The following is a 21,473-nucleotide window of genomic DNA, read 5'->3' on the forward strand; positions in this document are numbered from 1 at the left end:
AATACCCTATTTGGTTGGATAATGTCGTTCCGGTGCCAAAGAAAGACGGCAAGATCAGAGTATGCGTCGATTATCGCAATCTCAACAAAGCAAGTCCAAAGGATAACTTCCCATTACCCAATATCCATATTTTGATCGATAATTGTGCCAAGCATGAGATAGGATCTTTTGTGGATTGCTATGTCGGGTATCATCAGATTCTAATGGATGAAGAAGATGCAGAAAAGACGACATTCATCACATCATGGGGAACTTATTGCTACCGGGTAATGCCATTTGGTTTGAAGAACGCCGGAGCAACTTACATGAGAGCAATGAATGCGGTATTTCATGATATGATACATAAGGAGATTGAGGTATACATGGATGATGTGATCATAAAGTCAAAGCATCAGGCCGACCATGTCAGGGATTTGAGGAAATTCTTCCTGAGACTTCGCAGGTACAATCTCAAGCTTAACCCTACCAAGTGCGCATTTGGTGTTCCATCCGGAAAGCTGTTGGGATTTATATTCAGTCGGCGAGGCATCGAGTTGGACCCATCAAAGATCAAGGCCATTCAAGAATTGCCACCTCCGAGGAACAAGACTGAAGTAATGAGTCTGTTAGGGAGGTTGAACTACATCAGCAGATTTATTGCTCAGCTCACGACAACTTGTGAGCCTATTTTAAATTTTTGAAGAAGGATGTTGTGGTCGAATGGACTAATGAGTGTCAAAAAGCGTTTGAAAAGATAAAAGGATACTTGTCAAACCCACCCGTGCTGGTCCCGCCAGAACCAGGAAGACCTTTGATTCTTTACTTAACAGTCTTGGAAAATTCATTTGGTTGTGTACTGGGGCAACATGACATCACCGGCAAGAAGGAACATGCCATCTATTATCTTAGCAAGAAGTTCACGGCTTATGAGGTTAAGTACACTCATCTTGAAAGGACATGTTGCGCCCTAACTTGGGTAGCTCAGAAATTGAAACATTATTTGTCATCCTACACTACTTACCTCATTTTGCATCTGGATCCGTTGAAGTATATTTTTCAAAATCCTATGCCGACAGGGACACTTGCAAAGTGGCAGATATTGCTCACAAAATTTGACATCATCTATGTGACTCGGACTGCAATGAAAGCCCAAGTATTGGCCGATCATTTAGCCAAAAACACGGTCGACGAAGATTACGAGCCATTGAGAACTTAATTTCCCGATGAAGAAGTGATGCATATCGGTGAATTGGAGCAAATTGAAAAACCAGGCTGGAAACTTTTCTTTGATGGGGCTGCCAACATGAAAGGAGTCTGGATAGGAGCTGTGATTATTTCTGAAATCGGGCATCACTATCCTGTTACGGCTCAGCTTCGGTTTTATTGCACCAACAATATGGCTGAGTATGAAGCTTGTATTTTGGGGTTAAGGCTAGCTGCAGACATGGATATCCAGGAAATCTTGGTCTTGGGAGACTCGGATCTTCTGGTACATCAAATTCAAGGAGAATGGGAAACGCGAGACTTGAAGCTCATACCACACCGACAATGTTTACATGATCTTTGTCAACAGTTTCGATCAGTGGAGTTCAGGCATATTCCAAGGATCCATAATGAGGTCGTCGATGCATTGGCTACCCTGGCATCAATGTTGCAGCATCCGGACAAAGCTTTTGTGGATCCACTGCATATTCAAGTCCGCGATCAGCACGCTTACTGCAACATGATTGAAGAAGAACTTGATGGTGAACCATGGTTCCACGACATCAAGGAGTATATCAGAATGGGGATATATCCAGTACAAGCCACAGGGGATCAAAAGAGAACCATTAGACGTTTGGCAAATGGATTCTTCTTAAGTGGAGGAGTTTTGTATAAAAGAACACCAGACCTTGGACTATTAATATGCATAGATGCTAGACAAGCTACGGCTGTCATGTCTGAAGTACATTCGGGAGTCTGCGGACCCCATATGAGCGGATATGTGTTGGCAAAGAAAATTCTCCGAGCAGACTACTATTGGCTTACCATGGAGCGAGATTGTATCAGTTTTGTGCGCAAATGTCATCAGTGCCAGATACACGGAGATTTGATTCATTCCCCACCATCGGAATTACACACAATGGTGGTACCATGGCCCTTCGTCGCTTGGGGCATGGATATTATTGGACCAACTGAGTCGGCAGTATCCAACGGGCACAGGTTCATTCTGGTAGCCATTGATTATTTCACCAAGTGGGTTGAGGCCAAAACATTCAAATCGGTGACCAAGAAAGCCGTGGTCGATTTTGTTCACTCAAATATCATCTGTCGATTCGGAATCCCAAAGGTGATCATCACAGATAATGGTGCTAATCTTAATAGTAACTTAATGGAAGAGGTATGTCAACAGTTTAAGATTACACATCGCAATTCTACCCCATATCGGCCCAAGGCGAATGGAGCAGTCGAGGCAGCCAACAAAAACATAAAGAAGATACTTCGGAAAATGGTAGAAAGTTCAAAACAATGGCACGAAAAATTACCATTTGCGTTGTTGAGATATCGCACTACTGTTCGTACTTCGGTAGGAGCAACTCCTTATTTGTTGGTATATGGCACTGAAGCGGTAATTCCTGCAGAAGTTGAAATCCATTCCCTTCGGATTGTCGCTGAAGCTAAGATTGATGATGATGAATGGGTCAAAACCCGTTTGGAGCAGTTGAACTTGATTGATGAAAAATGATTAGCAGCAGTATGTCATGACCAGTTATATCAAAGAAGAATAGCAAGAGCATACAACAAAAGGGTGCGTCCCCGAAAGTTTGAAGTGGGTCAGCAAGTGCTGAAACGTATTCTTCCACATCAGGTTGAAGCAAAAGGCAAGTTTGCCCCGAATTGGCAAGGGTCGTTCATTGTGACCAGAGTATTGTCCAATGGTGCCTTATGTTTAACAGATATTGAAGGAAAATGCATAGACATGGCTATAATTCTGATGCAGTAAAGAGATATTATGCATGATTTTTCTTTGGTATAATTATTGATTGTTTGTATTTGGCATTGTTTCGAAGATTGGAATGACGAAGACAATTTATTCTGCTATCTAAACACTGTACCCTTTGTTCCCCCTTTTGAGCCACATTTGTTTCTTTCATTCCCCTCTTTTGGAATCAATAACAAAAAGAAAAGGAAAAGAAAAAAAAAAGAAGAAGAAAAAATATATAACAACAAGGAAATTCAAGTGTGAACTACGTTTGACCTGATTTATGTTAAGGATACGTAGGCAGCCTCACGGCTCGGTCATAGTAAAATAAAATATCAAAAGATCCCCAAGCAAGAAATTGGGGCAAAAGTTGTATTTGTAATAAGAAATGTGATTCCAAGAGTTGTAATTTTAAACCCATGTCAAATTGTTTTGAGCCTTTGATACCCTTTTATTTCTAACCCCATCCAAAAGCCCACATTACGGTCCAAAGAAAGACCTTTCGATCAGTCTTCGAGAGATGCCAATTTGAGCAAATAGAGGTGATTCATATCAGGATAACACTCTGGTCCAAGCAGGAAAAGTAATGAAAATGAGAGTCTTATGGGTGAAAACCCTCACGGGCACCATGAGGCGACAAAAGCTGAGAGAAAGTAAAAATGAGAGAGTCTTGTCGGTGAAAACCTTCGTGGGCACCATAAGGCGATAAGGAATTGAGGAATAAACAAATGAGAGAGGTTTGTCGGTGAAAACCCTTCAGGGCACTGCAAGTCGAACAAGGTCCGTAAGTTGGCGAAAAGTAAAATTGGGTTGTGGAAATTTTGGAGAACAAAGTAAAACAATTGGAAAGGAGATTGGTTAAATAGACTGGGCTGATTAATCCAAAATGCATACCGTGATCATTGGTGCCAGTGACTCCAATCAGATAAGTTCCTTGTTCCTATCTCCAACAGTTATCCAAATTTGGATTTTCTTCTTTATTCTTAATTCTCAAAATCGTCGTATTTCATTGCTGTTAATTTTTACTCCTCTAAAGCTATTCCAAGGTTAGCCTGGTTCCAACAAATAAGAAGGAATGTCAAAGTGTACTGCCAGATTCAAAATTGCACAAAGCAAAATACGGCCAGGACATGCTGGAGATAGTATGATGAAAAGTGGGACCTAGGGTGTAAGCAAAGGTTAAATCGGTGGAATGGTTCAGTAATGTCATGAGAGATGTATGACTACGAATAAAAAAGGGTCAGAAGTGAAAAATAACAGTTGGGGGACCCCGCAGTCAGGGATCGGGCTGAAGGTCAAAACAGTCTTTTTGACCAGTTCAAGGCAGTCGGACGAAGCAAAGCATGGAGAAGAGAAAACCACCCCCAGCAAGAATGCCACAACTAACCATCACGTTTTAAACTGACAAGATTTTTCTTTGATTTGAAACAGGGGAAAAGACAATATTTGTTTTAGGAAGCACCCGGTGAGGGAAGCAAGTACCATGCAGGTTTGATCGTATAAATTTTCAGGACCCTCCTGGAAAATGGGACCTAAGTTAAACCTTAAAACAATCATAAGTAATAAATGTAGGACAAATAAGCACCAAAGGGAATGTAGGTTGGCATCAAAGTTTGCGTATAAGTTGTCAGGACCGTCCTGGATAATGGGACACAGTTTAAAATTGGTTTAGATAACAAGATTTAGTAGAAGTCATGCCTTTAAAAGATATAGCTCGTATTTAAAATTGTCATTTAGTTAAAGAGTTGTCAGGACCTCCTGGATAATGGGACGCAACTTTCAAATTTTAGTAATATTTGGTAATATGATTTAGTTTTGCAATCGTGGCTGTCCCCAACTACCAAACTGGGGCAGAAATTTTTCTTTGCTTTTTGTCTATTTTGTTGAAATCAGGCGTCCACCTGGAGAACAAGGAAGAACAGTTGAAGTATCAGCAATCAGGCGTCCACCTGGAGAACAAGGAAGAACAGTCGAAGTATCAGCAATCAGGCGTCCACCTGGAGAACAAGGAATAATAGTTGAAGTATCAGCAATCAGGCGTCCACCTGGAGAACAAGGAAGAATAATCGAAGTATCAGCAATCAAGTGTCCACTTGGAGAACAAGGAAGAACAGTTGAAGTATCAGCAATTAGGCGTCCACCTGGAGAACAAGGAAGAACAGTTTAAGTATCAGCAATCAAGTGTCCACTTGGAGAACAAGGAAGAACAGTCGAAGTATCAGCAATCAGGTGTCCACCTGGAGAACAAGGAAGAACAGTCGAAGTATCAACAATCAGGCGTCCACTTGGAGAACAAGGAAGAACAGTCGAAGTATCAACAATCAGGCGTCCACTTGGAGAACAAGGAAGAACAGTTGAAGTATCAGCAATCAGGCGTCCACCTGGAGAACAAGGAAGAACAGTTTAAGTATCAGCAATCAAGTGTCCACTTGGAGAACAAGGAAGAACAGTCGAAGTATCAGCAATCAGGTGTCCACCTGGAGAACAAGGAAGAACAGTTGAAGTATCAGCAATCAGGCGTCCACCTGGAGAACAAGGAAGAACAGTCGAAGTATTAGCAATCAGGCGTCCACCTGGAGAACAAGGAATAATAGTTGAAGTATCAGCAATCAGGCGTCCACCTGGAGAACAAGGAAGAATAATCGAAGTATCAGCAATCAGGCGTCCACCTGGAGAACAAGGAAGAACAGTTGAAGTATCAGCAATTAGGCGTCCACCTGGAGAACAAGGAAGAACAGTCGAAGTATCAGCAATCAGGCGTCCACCTGGAGAACAAGGAAGAATAGGGGAAATATCAGCAATTAGGCGTCCACCTAGAGAACAAGGGAATACAATTCAAATTTCGAGAGGTCGGGAGCCCGCTTGAAGAAAGGAATGGCGATTTATTTTGTAAGAAAAATGTGTTGTTGAGGTCAGGATCCCGCCTGAAGAAAGGAATGACAATTTATTTTCAAAGTGTTGATGAGGTCAGGAGCCCGCCTAAAGAAAGGAAAGACGATTTATTTTCAAAAAAGATGTTGTCGAGGTCAGGAGCCCCCCTGAAGAACAGAGTGACGATTTATTTTAAAGTTGTTGTCGAGGTCAGGAGCCCCCTGAAGAACAGAATGGCGAATTATTTTTGACATTGCTGGTTGAAGTTGGGAGCCCGCCCATATAATAGAGGAATACATTTAGAGTCAGTAAAGCAGAGGAATCCAACCGGAATCCCCAATAGGAAACAACAAGAATCCCCAGCAGAGGAAGGAAGTCCAAGACTCGATGAAAAATAATGCGAAAAGGAAATAAACAGTTCGAAATCGACAGTCAAAGGAGAATACAAGACAAATCGGAAGTAAAAAGATGCCAAAGGAGTCACCAAAACATCAAAGCAACAAGAGACACAAGAGCATGATCTAGATAAGATTTTATAATTCATATACCATGGTCTAGTCTAGTTTCTTGTTTTCTTTAAGCAGGGTGTAATAAAGAGGTCAGCAAGCAGTAAAAGCAGCATGTAACAGCAGTAACATTGCAGTCCCATGGTAGTCCCAGCTACCAAAACTTCCCGAACTACATTAACCTGATTCCCTTCTAGCCAGGGATATGTAGGGAGCCTTTAAAGCCAAGGTTCGGTTAAACTTTTTCAAAAAATACTTCACACGGAGTATTCCAACGGGCAAAAATTGCTCGTATCTTCTCACTTTATCTTTGCACGAAAACTCTTTGTGTTTTCGGACAAAGAGGGGCAGCTGTGAGCACGTGATTTTTGCTTCACAAAACTACTCCAAAAGAAATCAAAAAATAAAACCTCCATTTTCTTGGTGTACAATTTTTAGGATTTGCGGGGCATTTTTGAGTAATTATTTGTGTTTTGTCAATAAATGGTTATCCTGTTATAATTAATTGAAATAATAAAAAATATGTGGAATGTGCACTTAGTATTCTTGTTTCTTACAAATAGGAATTAATTAAACCATAATTGGGTTTTAAAAGAAAGAAAATCACAAAAATATGTAATTGTTGTAATTTTGTCATTTAAATGTGCCATTGTGTGATTTCATTTTTTTTGTTTTGTGTGTTAATTGTTGTAAGTGTTAATTAATATTTGTAGTTGTATTTAGATTTTACAATTAGTTAGGAATTGTGTTTAAATTAGAAAATTAAAGAAGAAAAAGGAAAAGAGTTCAAAAATGAAGAAAGATTCGGACTGGGCCTTTTTAAAAGAAAGTCAGGCCCAAGGGTTGCACTTCCTACCCGGCCCAGATCTGTCAACCCAAAAAACCATCAAACGAATTAGTATAGGGCAAGAGCTACGTCATTTTGATGGTGCCCGTCCAGGTAATTTCAAGACAATCAAACGACGCCGCATTGGCATTTTTCATCTGGACCGTTGATCAAATAGATCCAACGGTCCAGTTCAGTTCTTTCATTAAACCAAACGACGCCGTATGATTGTATTTAATCGGGACCGTTCATTATTTTTGATCTGATGGTTCCCAGGCCTTCTCCCATGACCCGACCCACTCCCGTCTGAGACCGACCCATTCCCCAACCTAAACCAAACGACACCGTTCAGTTAAATGAGTTGATCCAGGCCGTAGATCTTACCTGATCCAATGGTCAAGATCAGACCACCCCTCCCCTATATAAACTGAATTCATACCCCAGCTCCCTAACCAAGCACCCCCCTCACCTTCCTGTTCATCATCGTCTCTAAGACGACACCCCCCCAAACCCTAGCTGCCCTAGTTCCCTCTCACCTGAAACCCGGCGGCAACGACGCCGCCGGTCACCACCTTAACACCCCTGAATCACCTCGACCTCCTCTTTCCAACCATCACCATAACTCCCCTCGAATCAGGCCCCAACTCTTCGAATCTTAAATCGAAGGTTGGCCTGAAAACCCAACCATCTTTGATGATCACCAAACTAACACCCAGTGACCTTCCAGCCACCCCCAACACAGATCCTCAAACCGTTTGGCTCGAATCATCTCAGAGCTTCTCGAATCTTCATTTGAAGATTCGAGCCAAACATAAACTTACCCAGATCCGTCCCAAATTCATATCAGGTGACCCCCAGGCTTCCCTCACCCCTAAAACACCATTGGTTCCTTTCGAATCTATCTAGAAACACTCGAGCCCTAAATCTGAAAAAAACGGAACCCTAAAATTCCGAATCATGGAATCTGTCCAAATTAATTGAAGGGTTGGGGTCTAATAGACCTTAATCGTGGTGTTCTCAGTTGGGAACACTTCGATTAAAGTCTGTTCGACCTCAAAGTGCTTAGGTCTGAGTTCGAGCCTGGGTCCGCATAATTCTGAGGTTCTAAGGTATTTTTCTTTTTTCTTTATTCTATATTTATGATTTGCTATCTATGTATCTGCTTAGTTTAGTTTTATTGATTTCCCCTGCTGTTCAGTTCGTCCTCTCATCTCAATAGACCTTTTTATTTGGTCCAAATCTGTCATTTGTTTATGATTGCTGTAATTATTACGTGTGTGATCGATTATTAAGTTGCGTCGATTAGTTAGTTTCCATTTAATCCATGATTCTGGTAATAACACTGAAATTATTTGAATTGCCTATTTCTTTGTTGCTGAAATCCATGAAAAGTTGAAAGAAATCAGATTTTAGTGGGAAAATCTGCTTTTAAAATAGAAAGAGGGGGGTCAGGCAGTAAGGAGAAAGGGGGAGCCAATTTGTATAAAAGGGGATTGGGGACTGATTTTTAGGAGAGGAGCTTCTGGAAAAAAAAACACATTCTGAAAAAAAAAGAGCTGAAGAAAATTTATTAGGAGAAGAAAAAGATTGAAGAAGGCTATTACATTCTAAGGGAACATTCTGAGAGGAAGGGAGTGAGAAAAGATACAGAGATAGAGTTTAAGAGTTTAAAAAGAAGATTCAAAATTCAGAAATATATTGAAAAGGATACAAATATTACTGTTTCTTTAAAATTTCTGAAATTCTTAAGGTCTTTCAATTCTGAAATAACTCTTGAATGATCAGATGTTAAAATGATTCGAATTTGTTGATTTTCAAGTGTTTGGTTCAAGTGTTGGCTGCATTCTGATGAATTGATCATCATTTGATTTTTCCACTAGCTTGAAATTGATTCAAAAATTGGTTTTCCTTGGTGTGTTTCTGCTGTTGGGTTTTGTTGCTGCTTCTGCTGAATATTACCTCTTTTACCCTCATTTCCAGGTATATATTTTTAGACTCATGTCATGAAAAGCTTCGATATTGCAGAGAAATGAAATCTGGAATTTCAAATATGTCCTCTATCCATTTAAATCTATTAGTTAAGTTTTAGTTTTTTTTAGTTAGCTAATATATCTTATACTTGACATGGGAGCTATTAGCCAACTGGCCTCTTTTGAAGTTAGTATAAGCTCTGCAGTAATTTTATTTATTTCTGAAGCTTAGTGGTAATATTTATCTTCGAATTGTCGAGATGGGGAACTTGGTAGAAAGTTGACCATTAATTAAATTTTTTGTTTAAACCTTGTTAGCTAAGTGCAGGGTAGTATGGAAATATCAAGAAACCACACTAGTATATTTCGTCAAGCATCAGATTTTTGTTTAATTCTAGTTGATGTAAGTATTCTTGTTTGTATGTAATATGGTATGATAACAGCTATGGGGATAACCATAAGTGAGACGTAAATTGATATAATCCGTTACGCTTAAGGTATTGGAACATTCCGAAAGATTCAGATGTGTATCTGCGGCATATGTAGTATAAATTTGTCTATTAAATCATTTTATAAATCAATTTTCTTTATTAATGATAAATGACCTATTTTACTTTAGGAATGCAATTAGCCCATTTCTTATAAAAAAATAATATAAAAATAATGTCAACATCATTATAAGGTATAGATTTAGTATTTATAAATAGTTTGCATAAGTCTAAATAATAATTGGTTTGGTTTTGTCCGTCTAAAATTCAATCATCATAAGCGAATTAACTGAATAATTAGGACTTTGGACTAAAAATGGTTGTGTACAGGAGGATGAGACTTATGAATACCGATTTCGGTATTTTAAGTAAAAGATATACAAAGTGGAGTTTGCTCCAAGTAGAGTAGTGGTTTTTATGAAACAAAAAGTTTGCTTATCAACTAATTTTCTCCTAACTTTACACGTAAACCAATTGGCAAGCTTTAAAACACATACACTTGGTCCCAAGCATAGGAAGGGAATAAACAACTTGTGAATGGTTATCAAGCTCTAAGGCACCTAAGTGAATTACGGATATTGTGTGCATGGTAAGGTTGTAATTTTAGTTTCAAATTAATATTTTTATTATCTCATTAATGTTTCTAGGAGAATAGTTTCGAGGCATGTCGTTCACACATTTAAATCCTATAACCTATGGCCAACACTTAATAAATCTTGATTCTCTGGAAATCAAGGCACACCATTCAGTAAATTCCCACGGCTTTCATATTTAATATAAACATACAAAAAACAAACATTCGTAGAAAATCTTAGGACCGTTTAAAATATTATAAGTGTAGTTGTGGACACGTTCGCGTGACATGATTACATTTCTAAAGACAATTCAGAGTATGCGTTCGTGCAACTTCGAGTAAATCTTCTTAATAAAAAGGGGTTTTTGGAGGTTATTAAATTAATTTATCTCATATAGTCCGAGGTGCACAGCTCACCATTTAATCATACAAGAATGACAAATGTTCGTAGTTTTGTTTTAAGCATGCGCAACTTCGGCCAAATTCATTTTATTTTTTAAAAAAATGTTATTAACCTCATTGTGTACACGTACGCGTGACATGACTCTTTACATAAAAAAAACGAATATACGTACGCATGATTCGTTTCGAGACAATTCTATAATTACAAACAGTCTAGCTAAAAGCGGTAATAAAAGTTAAAACTATGCAAAAAGTTTAAAAAATATATAATAAGTCAGATAATTAGGCCAAGTATAAATTGTTAAGCGACCGTGCTAGAACCACGGAATTTGGGAGTGCCTAACACCTTCTCCCGGATTAATAGAATTCCTTACTCAAATTTCTGGTTCGCAGAATGTTAAACAAAGTCATATTTTCCTCGCTTTGGGATTAAAACTGGTGACTTGGGACACCATAAATCTCCCAAGTGGCGACTCTGAAATAAGTAAAGAATCCCATTTCGATTGTCCTTTGATTGGAAGAACTCTTTTTACATATGCCCTTCTCCGGGGGTGTAAGGTAAAAAGGAGGTGTGACAACAGTCAGTATCCTCGATAGGTTCGGGAGACACCGATGACGCTGGTGAGGAGCACGTTGTTGATGCAGTAAGGGTCTTATAAAAGCAACATTCAATCATTCTATGTCATCTCACGCGACAAGATAAGGTTATGACGGAGTTGAAGCAGGCATTATCGGGAGTTCGAATAATGAAAACAGACGAGATCCAATACCTCCCGAAGTTCCTGCAAACCAAACAACGCAGAGAGTCGACAACAACACTCCCAGGGGTAGGCTCAGACGGGGCTGGGGGGAGCAGATCCGGTCTCAATAATGGCCATGATCCTTTCAAGAATGAACTTTTACGGTTTATGAGGGAAGTAAACGCCCGCATGAACCAAATTCTGGTCGCGCCACCGGTACTGAAGGGCCTGGACTGGAAGAAGTATACTCAATTGCCGTACAAGCCAAGTACGATAGCAGAATTAATCCTGAAGCGGTTCAAAATGCCTGAAGTGCCAAAGTATGACGGAACTACAGACCCTCTGAGCATATTACCACCTACATGATGGCGGTAAAGGGAAATGATTTAGCTCCTCACGAAATTGAATTTGTGTTGTTAAAGAAATTTGGAGAAACTCTCATAAGGGGGAGATCTAACATGTTATTCGTTGTTACCCGAGCATTCCATAGATTCCTTTGAAATACTCGCGACTCTTTTATCAAGGCCCATTCCAGGCCAGAAAAATACAAGGCCGGAAGGCCGACATATTCAGGATTCCGCAGGGAGAGTCCGAGCTACTACGATAATTCGTTACCCGATTCCAGAAGGAAAGAATGTTGCTCCCAGCTATCCCGGATGAATGGGCAGCTGAAGCATTCACCAAGGGATTGAATCCAAGAAGTTCAGATGCTTCCCAAAATCTGAAGGAAAGCCTGCTAGAGTTTTAAGCAACAACTTGGGCAGATGTCCACAACCAATATGAATCAAAAATAAGGATCAAAGATGATCAGGTTGGATTCCATCATCGACCAAAGGATGGGAGAAGAATAGAGAAAAATCGAAAAATAACTACGACATGGATAGACGGACTTCGAGGGGCCGATTTTTGCCCTACGGGCGGACAGTAGCCGTGGAAGAAGCTTCTGGACAATAGACAAGTTCACTATTGATAGAAGGACTGATCGTAGCCGAAACAATATATCACTACAGGATAAAGAAACGTTGGGGTCACAGAATCCTTCTTACCCCAAGTTACTAGAATACAACTTCGACGTCATCATAGTGGAATTGGTGTTACCCATGAGAAAAATCTTAGAGGCACGGTTCCAAAAACCAATGAGATCTGATCCCAGCCAGACGGATCCCAACTTATAGTGTGAATACCATGGGATGAATGGCCACCGGACATGGGATTGCCGACACCTTCGGGAAGAGGTGGAAACATTACTGAAGAATGGTCACCTCAGAGAGTTCTTAAGTGAAAGAGCTAAGAATGATCACCTCGTAGGGAATGATATTATTGGGGTTACCTTTTCGGCATCAAAGAAGACGAAAGTATCAATAACTCATAGTAAAAGGCTCCGGGAAGACAATATCACTTTTACAGAGGAGGGCGCGGATGGATTGCTGCTACCACACAACTGTGAGCACGTAATTTTTGCCCTAAATGAATTACTCCCATAGATTCAAGAAAAATAAATTTCTCCCATTATCTGCAATTTTGTGGATTTTTGTGGCATTTCTTGTCGACTGTCTGCATTTATCTGGGCACGTTATTTTATTTAATTCATGAAAAATACAAAAATACACTGCATTTGCATTTAGGATTTAATTTTGCATTTTAATTAATTAGTAATTTAGTCATGTTACAAAAATAGAAAAATCACAAAAAATAACTCATTTTTTGCATTTAGTGTCGAATTTTGCGGCTTTCTTTTTAATTGGGTGATTAATTAGTTGTGGTAAGCATTATTTTTAGTTAATTAATTTAATTTGGCAGGATAATTTGGGTTAGGATTTAAGTTATATTTTATTTTTATTTTTATTTTTAAAAAACAAAGGAATTAAAATAAGTTTAAAATTAAAAGAGAAGGGAAAACAAAGAGGAGAGTCTGAATTGGGCTAGAACCATTTAATTTTCCCCGGTCCAAATAAAATTTCCGTTCAGTCCAGCCCAAACCCATACCCCAACCCGGTCCGATTTCTACACTTAACCAAACGACGTCGTTTGACCCCTCCCCATCTCAACCGTTGGATCAACAAGATCCAACGGACCGGAACTGATTTCCCCCCGGTATATAACTATCCTATATGAGCCTACCCACTCTCTCATCGTCTCTTTCACTCCTCCGCTTTAGAGATCAAAGGCAACCCTAATCCGCCGCCCCTATTTCCTCCACCGTCTCAGGTCGGCGGCGCTGCTCCCAAACCACCCCAAATTGACACCACAGAACCACCACGACCCCCTCGTTCCAAATCCCCGATCCGTTTCCCTCGAATCTTGCTAGAGCATCTCGAATCTTAAGTCAAAGATTCGAGCCCTAAAAGCCTAAAACCAGATCTAATACATGCAAGGTCGTCCCTCCAGTTCTTCTAAGTATTCAAGGTCGGGTTTATCCCGGAATGGTGTTATTCGCATTTTCTTAACGAAGAATAGGCGATTTACATCATTTTTGGGTTAAATCAGAATGTATCTGGTGATTTCGAGTCAAAGTCAGTAAGTTTTTTTTTTCTATCTTCGCCCTTTTGTTCGCTTTTATACCTCGCTTCTTCTTCTTCTTCTTCTTTCTCCGTTTATTTGAGCATGCCCTGATTGAAAGTAGTTTCGAATTTATTTATTCCCTTAGGACAGTTTTTTTTGTTGTGGTTGTATATTTATTTCCGTTTCATTTCTTCAGTGTTCTTTTCAAATTCTTGATTATTATTCTTTGTTTATCTTGATTTTATTTTAGGTTGTGACAACTTGTTGATGACTAGCTTAAGATATATTATTGTTAAATTAGGTAGTTTAGTCTTAATCTCAGTTTAGTATTTTAGCTTAAGATAAAAATCACCTTTTTAGCTTAGATTTTGGGTTATGAAGTCACTCAATTGTTTCTCTTTTCTGCTTATCGTCAATTTGGCTAATTGGATTTCTGACCCTTTTGGTTTGGGCCTAGGGTTCGATTCCGATTCATTCATTTGAGTTTGAACCATTGGGTCAAAGTTGACCCATGACCCGTTTTGGTTTCAGGGGTAATAACATGGTGCTTAAGGGGTAAAATAAGAATTGTAGGTAAGGGAATCATTTGTAACAGCCTAAGGAAACTTCTAGGAAGTTAGGTATTGGGGCTAATATGGAAATTTGATTTTTAGACTAGGGTTTTCTGAGCAAAAATGAGAACATAAAAAGGATAGAAGTGCAAATTTGAATTCTTTGAGGCTGCCCTAATGCCTTGCCTATAAAGGCACCAAGACTTGCTATTCAAGTCAGATTTGAAGGGAGATGAAAAATATCCAAAAAACTGAAATGCCTACCTTTCTTTAAGAAATTCTTAAATAACCTGGAATTCCTTGTATTTTTTGGAAAACTACTGAGAATTTTGCTCGGATTTTGGTTCTTCTGGTCCTAATAGTCTGGTTCAAATCACTGAAAATTCACGGTCTGGCATTCTGGTCTAAAATGGATTGAATTCCGAGTATTTTGAGTCTGGTTTGGATTCTGTTGTGGTCTCTACTATCCTATTGTTGGGTTTAAGGCTGGTTTCTGCTGTTTTTCTTCTACTGAATCCTTACTCCTTTGTTCCCTTTATTTTCAGGTATTATTCATCTCCTTGACGTGTGAAATGGAGAAGCACAAGTTTGTTTGCTTGAAGTTTGAAATATTGAGAGCATTAGTTTTATTAAATGTATGTTTTTACATTTCTATAAACCTTCAAATTTCATAGTTAGTTTGGTTCTCATTGTAGTTTGCTCATTTCTGTTTTAGTTTTAAGTTCGTTTGTAATGTTAGGCAAGTCGCGTGCTCTAGTTATTAGTGGTTCGCATGAATCTGAGTTAAGAGTTTTGTATAAAAGGAATTCAAAGGCTATTACAACAGACTATTTGATTAGATTGCTTGGGTTTTAGATGTTATGTCTATTCTCTGTCGTAATCCACGTTGTTTAGTATAGGTTTCCTTTCGAAGTCATCAAAAATTCCAAGCACTAGTGGAATAATGTTCAAAATTGCATGCTATGTTTTATAATCATGTTAGGTTTTAGGTTAATATTTAACTTCGCATTTGTTAAGTGAATAATTTCATTGGATCTCTTTTGTCAATTGCATGATCTGAACATAGGGTTGAGTAAACTCGAATCTGGGTAAACATGATGGCTAAATAATTGTTTGGTTTAGGAGTCCTTTAAACTTTGGAATTGTGGGCTAGGTCACTTTGAGCTTAAAACGACCAAATTCAGAGGCTTTCTCCCTTGCATGTTCCTATAGATTTTGACCGATTTGCTTTTAATTGAATTAACACAATTGTTGGTTCTGAAAACTTGGGCCTGAAGTTGGCCCCAAATAACAGACGCCCGGTCCCTGATTCAATGTCATGTTGAGTATTTGAACGTCTCTCCCGCATTAAGACCTAGGCTCACTTGGGCCCAAGCTAGAAGGTAATTGGAATGGATTCGATTCACGGCAATTCGCCAATACAATTTGGTTTCGAGTTGATTGGCCTTTTTAATTTGATGCCCGCTAGTTAATTAGTAGGATCGAGATTTTAATTAAATAATTAGAAGTTCCACAAGCCTCCTTTTAATTAATTAATTGGACTTTTAAAAGTAGATTGGGGGTGCACTATATTAGGCAAGACATAGTCTATGGCCCTCATGATTTAGCTTAAAAACCTTTTAGTTAGAATAAATCGAGGTGTGTCGTGCCAAACAAAATCTCAAATGCATGGCCCTCATTTAATTAACATGTGAATCCTTAAAATTCGAGGCGGGTCATTTAGTTGAATTTTCATGACCCTCGCAAATTTAAAAATGTGTAGTTGCTTTAGGCGCGCTATTTAATAATTTACCTTCCTAAACTCGGGTGCATATTTATGCGGCCCAAATTCAAATCTCAAAAATGTTAGATAAAATATGTCGAGAGCTGCGGGTGAATTTATGTGACATGGTTCAAGACGTATTTTAAATGGCGTTGCAATTTTTCCTTAAAATAAATAAAGCGGTTATAAAGTTAAAATGCACATAGGTTTAAACATATATTAAAATCAGATAATGGGCCATTTATAACAGTTGAGCGACCATGCTAGAACCATGGAATTCAAGAATGCCTAACACTTTCTCCCGGATTAACAAAATTCCTTACCCGAATTTCTGGTTCGCGGACTGTAATATGTAAATCTTTCCTCGATTCGGGATTTGAACCGGTGACTTGGGACACCATAAATTATCCCAAGTGGCGACTCTGAATCTTTTAATAAAAAATGATCCCATTTTGATTGTCACTTTAAGTTGGAAAAAACTCCCTTATACACCCTTTTCCGGGGGTGTAGGTAAAAAGGAGGTGTGAGAACAACGATGCACTGGTAATTTCTTTAAATATGTTGGATTTTAAGATTAAACCTATTCTAGTGGATCCAGGAAGTTCGACTAATATCATACAATGGAGAATATTGGAGCAAGCTAAACTCATCAGAAGCATTATTCCGGTCACAAAGCTCCTCGCTGGATTCAACCTTGCGAGCGTGACGACCCGGGGAGAGATTTTATTGCTCACGAACGCTGAAAGAGTAATGAAAACAACTCTTTTCGAAGTTGTAGATGGTTATATGTGATATAATATCATCCTGGGAAGGCCATGGTTACACGAAATGAAAGTTGTACCCTCAACATATCACCAATTGATGAAGTTTCCAATGGCCAAAGGAATCAAACAAATAAGGGGTGATCAACCAGCAGCAAGGGAGATGAATGCAATTTCGGTCTCCAGTAGCAAAGGAAAGGAACACTCGACATAGCAATTACAGCAGCTGACACCTACTCTTGAACTAGAAGAAGTTAGCTCGGGGATAAAGGCATCAGAGCATTATCAGGTGCCGTGATATTTTCAAGTTCCAAAAGAGATGGATGCAACAAAATCCATAACGGAAGAATTGGAACAAGTTGCATTATTCGAAGAAATCCCTGAAAGGAAATTCCACGTGGGGACGGGACTGCACCCGGAGCTCAGGTATCCCAACGGAGGTAGCCGTGCACAAGTTAAGCTTGGATCCTAACATACCTCCGGTAAGACAAAATAAACACACTATTGCCGAAGCCAAGAATAAATTCATCAAAGAAGAGGTAACCCGCTTGCTTAACATCGGTTCGATTCGAGAGGTAAGATATCCGTACTGGCTAGCTAATGTAGTAGTAGTTCCTAAGAAGAATAATAAATTTTGCATGTGTGTATATTATAAAGATATTAATAAGGCGTTCCCGAAAGACTTATTTTCACTGCCAAATATCGATTAAATGATTAATGCCACAGACAGGCACGAGTTAATGAGTTTCATTGATGCTTATTTCGGGTACAACCAAATCAAGATGAACCCGAAAGATAAGGAAAAGACTTTGTTTATAATGAATTTTAGTACATATTGTTACAATGTGATGCTCTTCAGGTTAAAAAATGCCGAAGCCACTTATCAACAGCTCGTGAACAAGATGTTTGAAAATCAAATAGGCAAAACTATGGAAGTTTATATAAATGATATGCTCGTTAAGTCTTTGAATGCAGACGACCACCTTAAACATCTGCAAGAAACTTTCGACATCCTAAGGAAGCATAATATGAAACTTAATCATGAGAAATGCACGTTCGGGGTTAGTTCCGTTATGTTTCTGGGATTTCTGGTCTCACAAAGGGGGATTGAGGTAAAAGTCCATAGAAGACATCCGAGACCAACTGTCAAATGGAAAGGAAGTCCAAAGGCTCATAGGGAGGTTGGCGGTTTTGAGCAGGTTTATTTCTCGGTCGTCAGAAAAATGTCATCACTTCTTCACACTACTTAAAAAGGAAAATAATTTCGAATGGACACCATAGTGCCAGCAGGCCTTGAGGTATTTGAAGAAGTACTTATCAAGCCCTCCATTTCTCTTAAAACCAAAAGAAAGTGAAACGTTGCTAGTTTACCTAGTAGTCTCGGAAGTTGAGGTAAGTGCGGTTTTAGTTCGAGAGGATAAAGGTATGCAATCCCCATTTATTATGCTAGCAAAATTTTAGTGGGAGGAGAAACTCGCAACCCACATTTAGAAAAATTGGCCTTAGCTCTCGTAGTTGCCGCTTGAAAGCTGAGGCCCTACTTCCAATGCCACCCGATAGCCGTGGTGACTACTTTCCCTTTGCGAAACATTCTCCATAAATCCGAGCTCTTGGGAAGATTTTCCAAATGGGGCGTCAAAATGAGTGAATTCGACATAGAATATAAACCAAGGACTGCAATTAAATCACAAGTCCTGGCCGACTTCGTGGCTGATTACAGTTCGGGTTTATTATTTCTGGTAACCAAGGAGGCAGTACTGGTGTCGGAATCGACATTGAGGGGTTTGGACCTTATTTACGGATAGAGCTTCCAACATAAAATGGTCCAGGCTCGGAGTAGTCTTAATCACGCTTTCAGGAGAAACCCTAAGGCAAGCCATCAGAACGTTCCCTTTAACTAATAATGAAGTAGAGTACAAAGCTTTGATTGTAGGACTCAGATTGCCCCTGGGACTTGACTTCGAGGTCTTCGAAATTAGATGTAACTCACAGTTGGTGGTAAATCAGGTCTACGGGATCTTTGCAACCAAAGAAAAACGCGCGCAATAATACGTGATAAAGGTCCATGCTCTGTTGGCGCGATTCCTATAGTGGTTAATTACTCATATCCCAAGAGAGAATAATGTAGAAGCTGATGCGCTGGCAAACTTAGGGTCATCTACGGAAATAAAGGGATCGAAACCCGAGACGGTAGTATAAATGATGAGCTTAGTCCTTGATGCAAGTGATTACTATGAGGTAAATTCAACTAATTTGGTCTGGGACTGGAAAAACTAAATCATCGATTATCTCGAGCACGGGAAATTTCATGAAGACCCTAAAGCATCACGGGTGTTACGCGCAAAAGCAGCGCGATATAGCTTCAAGAGACGCCAATTGTATAGAAAATCTTTTCAAGGCCCGATGGCCCGGTGCTTAGGGGCATCCAAAGCTAACTATGTCATGAGGGAGGTCCATAAAGGAATATGCGCAACCACTCGAGCGCAGATTCCTTGGTGCTGAAGTTGGTGCGGGCAGGATATTACTGGCCCCGCATGGAACATAACACCAAAGACTTTGTAAGAAAATGTGATAAGTTCCAACGATACACCCCACTAGTGCATCAACCGGCAGAACCCTTACATTCGGTTCTGTCCCCATGGGCGTTCATGAAATGGGGGATGGACATCGTCGGACCGCTGCCATTGGCTCCCGAAAAGGTAAGATTTATTTTAATCTTGACTGACTATTTTTTCAAGTGGGTGGAAGCAGGTCCTTATCAGAAGATCAGAGAACGTGAAATAGTCGATTTATTTTGGGAAAACATACTTTGTAGGTTCGAAATACTAAAATAAATAACATGCGATAATGGGCCATAGTTTATCGGTGCAAAGGTTACAAAGTTCCTCAAAGATTTAAAAATAAAGAGGATCACATTCTCTCCCTATCATCCGAGCGCAAACGGTCAAGCAGAGTCAAGGAATAAAGTGATTGTTCAAAACCTCAAGAAAAGGTTGGAAGTGGCAAAAGGCAACTGGCCTGAAGAATTACCCGGAGTGCTATGGGCCTACCGAACAACAGCCAAGTCGAGCACAAGAGAGCTCCTTTTTCCTTTGTGTACGGTGCAGAAGTTCTAATCCCAGTGGAAGTAGGTGAACCCACCTTGAGATATTCCTAGGCAGATGAAGAATCTAACAACGAGGCAATATTAATCAACTTAGAGCTGCTCGAGAAACGCAGGGACTTGGCGCATGTAAGAATGGCATCTCAAAAGCAGAGAATGGAGCGGTATTATAATCGAAGAGCCAAACTCCATTATTTCAAAGTAGGGGATCTGGTTTTGAGGAAAGTAACTTAAAATATCATGGATCTCAACACGGGGAAGCTAGGTCCAACATAGGAAGGTCCTTACCGGATTTCAGCTATCACCGGAAAAGGTTCATACGAGTTGGAGAACTAGAATGGAGAAAAATTGCCCAGCAATTGGAACGTGGTGCACCTAAAAAGATATTACTGCTGATGAACATTATCCGATCAGAAAGTATGTGCTGCACTCTTTTTCCCTTCGTTCAGTTTTTGTCCCAATTGGGTTTTTCTGGCAAGGTTTTTAATGAGGCAGCAACAGAAAGCATACTACAAAGACAACAACAATAAGACTTTTAATAGCAGGGCAAACAAGTAAGTTTCCACTGGGGGACGGTTAGATAATCTTTTTCTCTATAGCAAATTCCCACTGGGAAGTTAGGTTTACTATTGAGCAAAGATTACCCGACCGTTTACGAGTACAAACCACTAGAGGGTTGTTAGATAGTCTTTTGTTCGATAGCACAGATCCCTAAGGGGAAGTAAAGTGTGTTACCGAGTTAAGGATTATCTAGCAATTCATTGGTGGAACCTTTGAAGATACAAGACTAGTAGCGTTCCAATTCGCACTCTTCAATTCGAATAGTAGGGTGGGGGATGATATAAGGATACAACAACAATGACTGCCACGTCGACCGAGAAACAAAAATCTGGAAACATAATTGCATCATCAGGACCGGGGACTGCGCGGTCATCCCCGTAGAAACAAGTTGTACAATATAACAACAAGTAATGACAATTTATTTTTAGCATAGCAAAGGCTTGTGTACTTTTGAAACTAGAAGGAATTAAATGAAATGAAATCCTTTTGTTTTTACCTGGTTTCTTGTCTGAATGATGAACTAACTTTGTCATTTGAAAGTTAAACAAGTACTTCAAATGCCAGTGCCGTAATGAACAGGAGACGTCCTCTTCAAGAGTACCGTAAACATAAGAGGGCTCTCTCTTATGATAACCCTCACGTTAAAGGGTTGGTTTTGGAAGAATTTATGCCCGGAATCAAAATGCCTTCAGGGAACAATACACCCGAAGACGTACACGAAAGGACGTAAAAATTAAACTTGCGGAAATACTTATGAAACCCTCACATAAAAGAGGTAATACCCGGAACTAAGAATGTTTTGGGGGAAGATACATCCAAGGCTGCACATAATAAAACTCAAATAGAAAATTGTGCGCAAAGGTCTTACGAAAATGCAAAGGTTAAAGACTTGCATGGGTATTCAAATGAAAGTAA

Source organism: Nicotiana tabacum, chromosome 1 (genome assembly GCF_000715075.1).
Source record: "Nicotiana tabacum cultivar K326 chromosome 1, ASM71507v2, whole genome shotgun sequence".
Taxonomy (NCBI): domain Eukaryota; kingdom Viridiplantae; phylum Streptophyta; class Magnoliopsida; order Solanales; family Solanaceae; genus Nicotiana; species Nicotiana tabacum.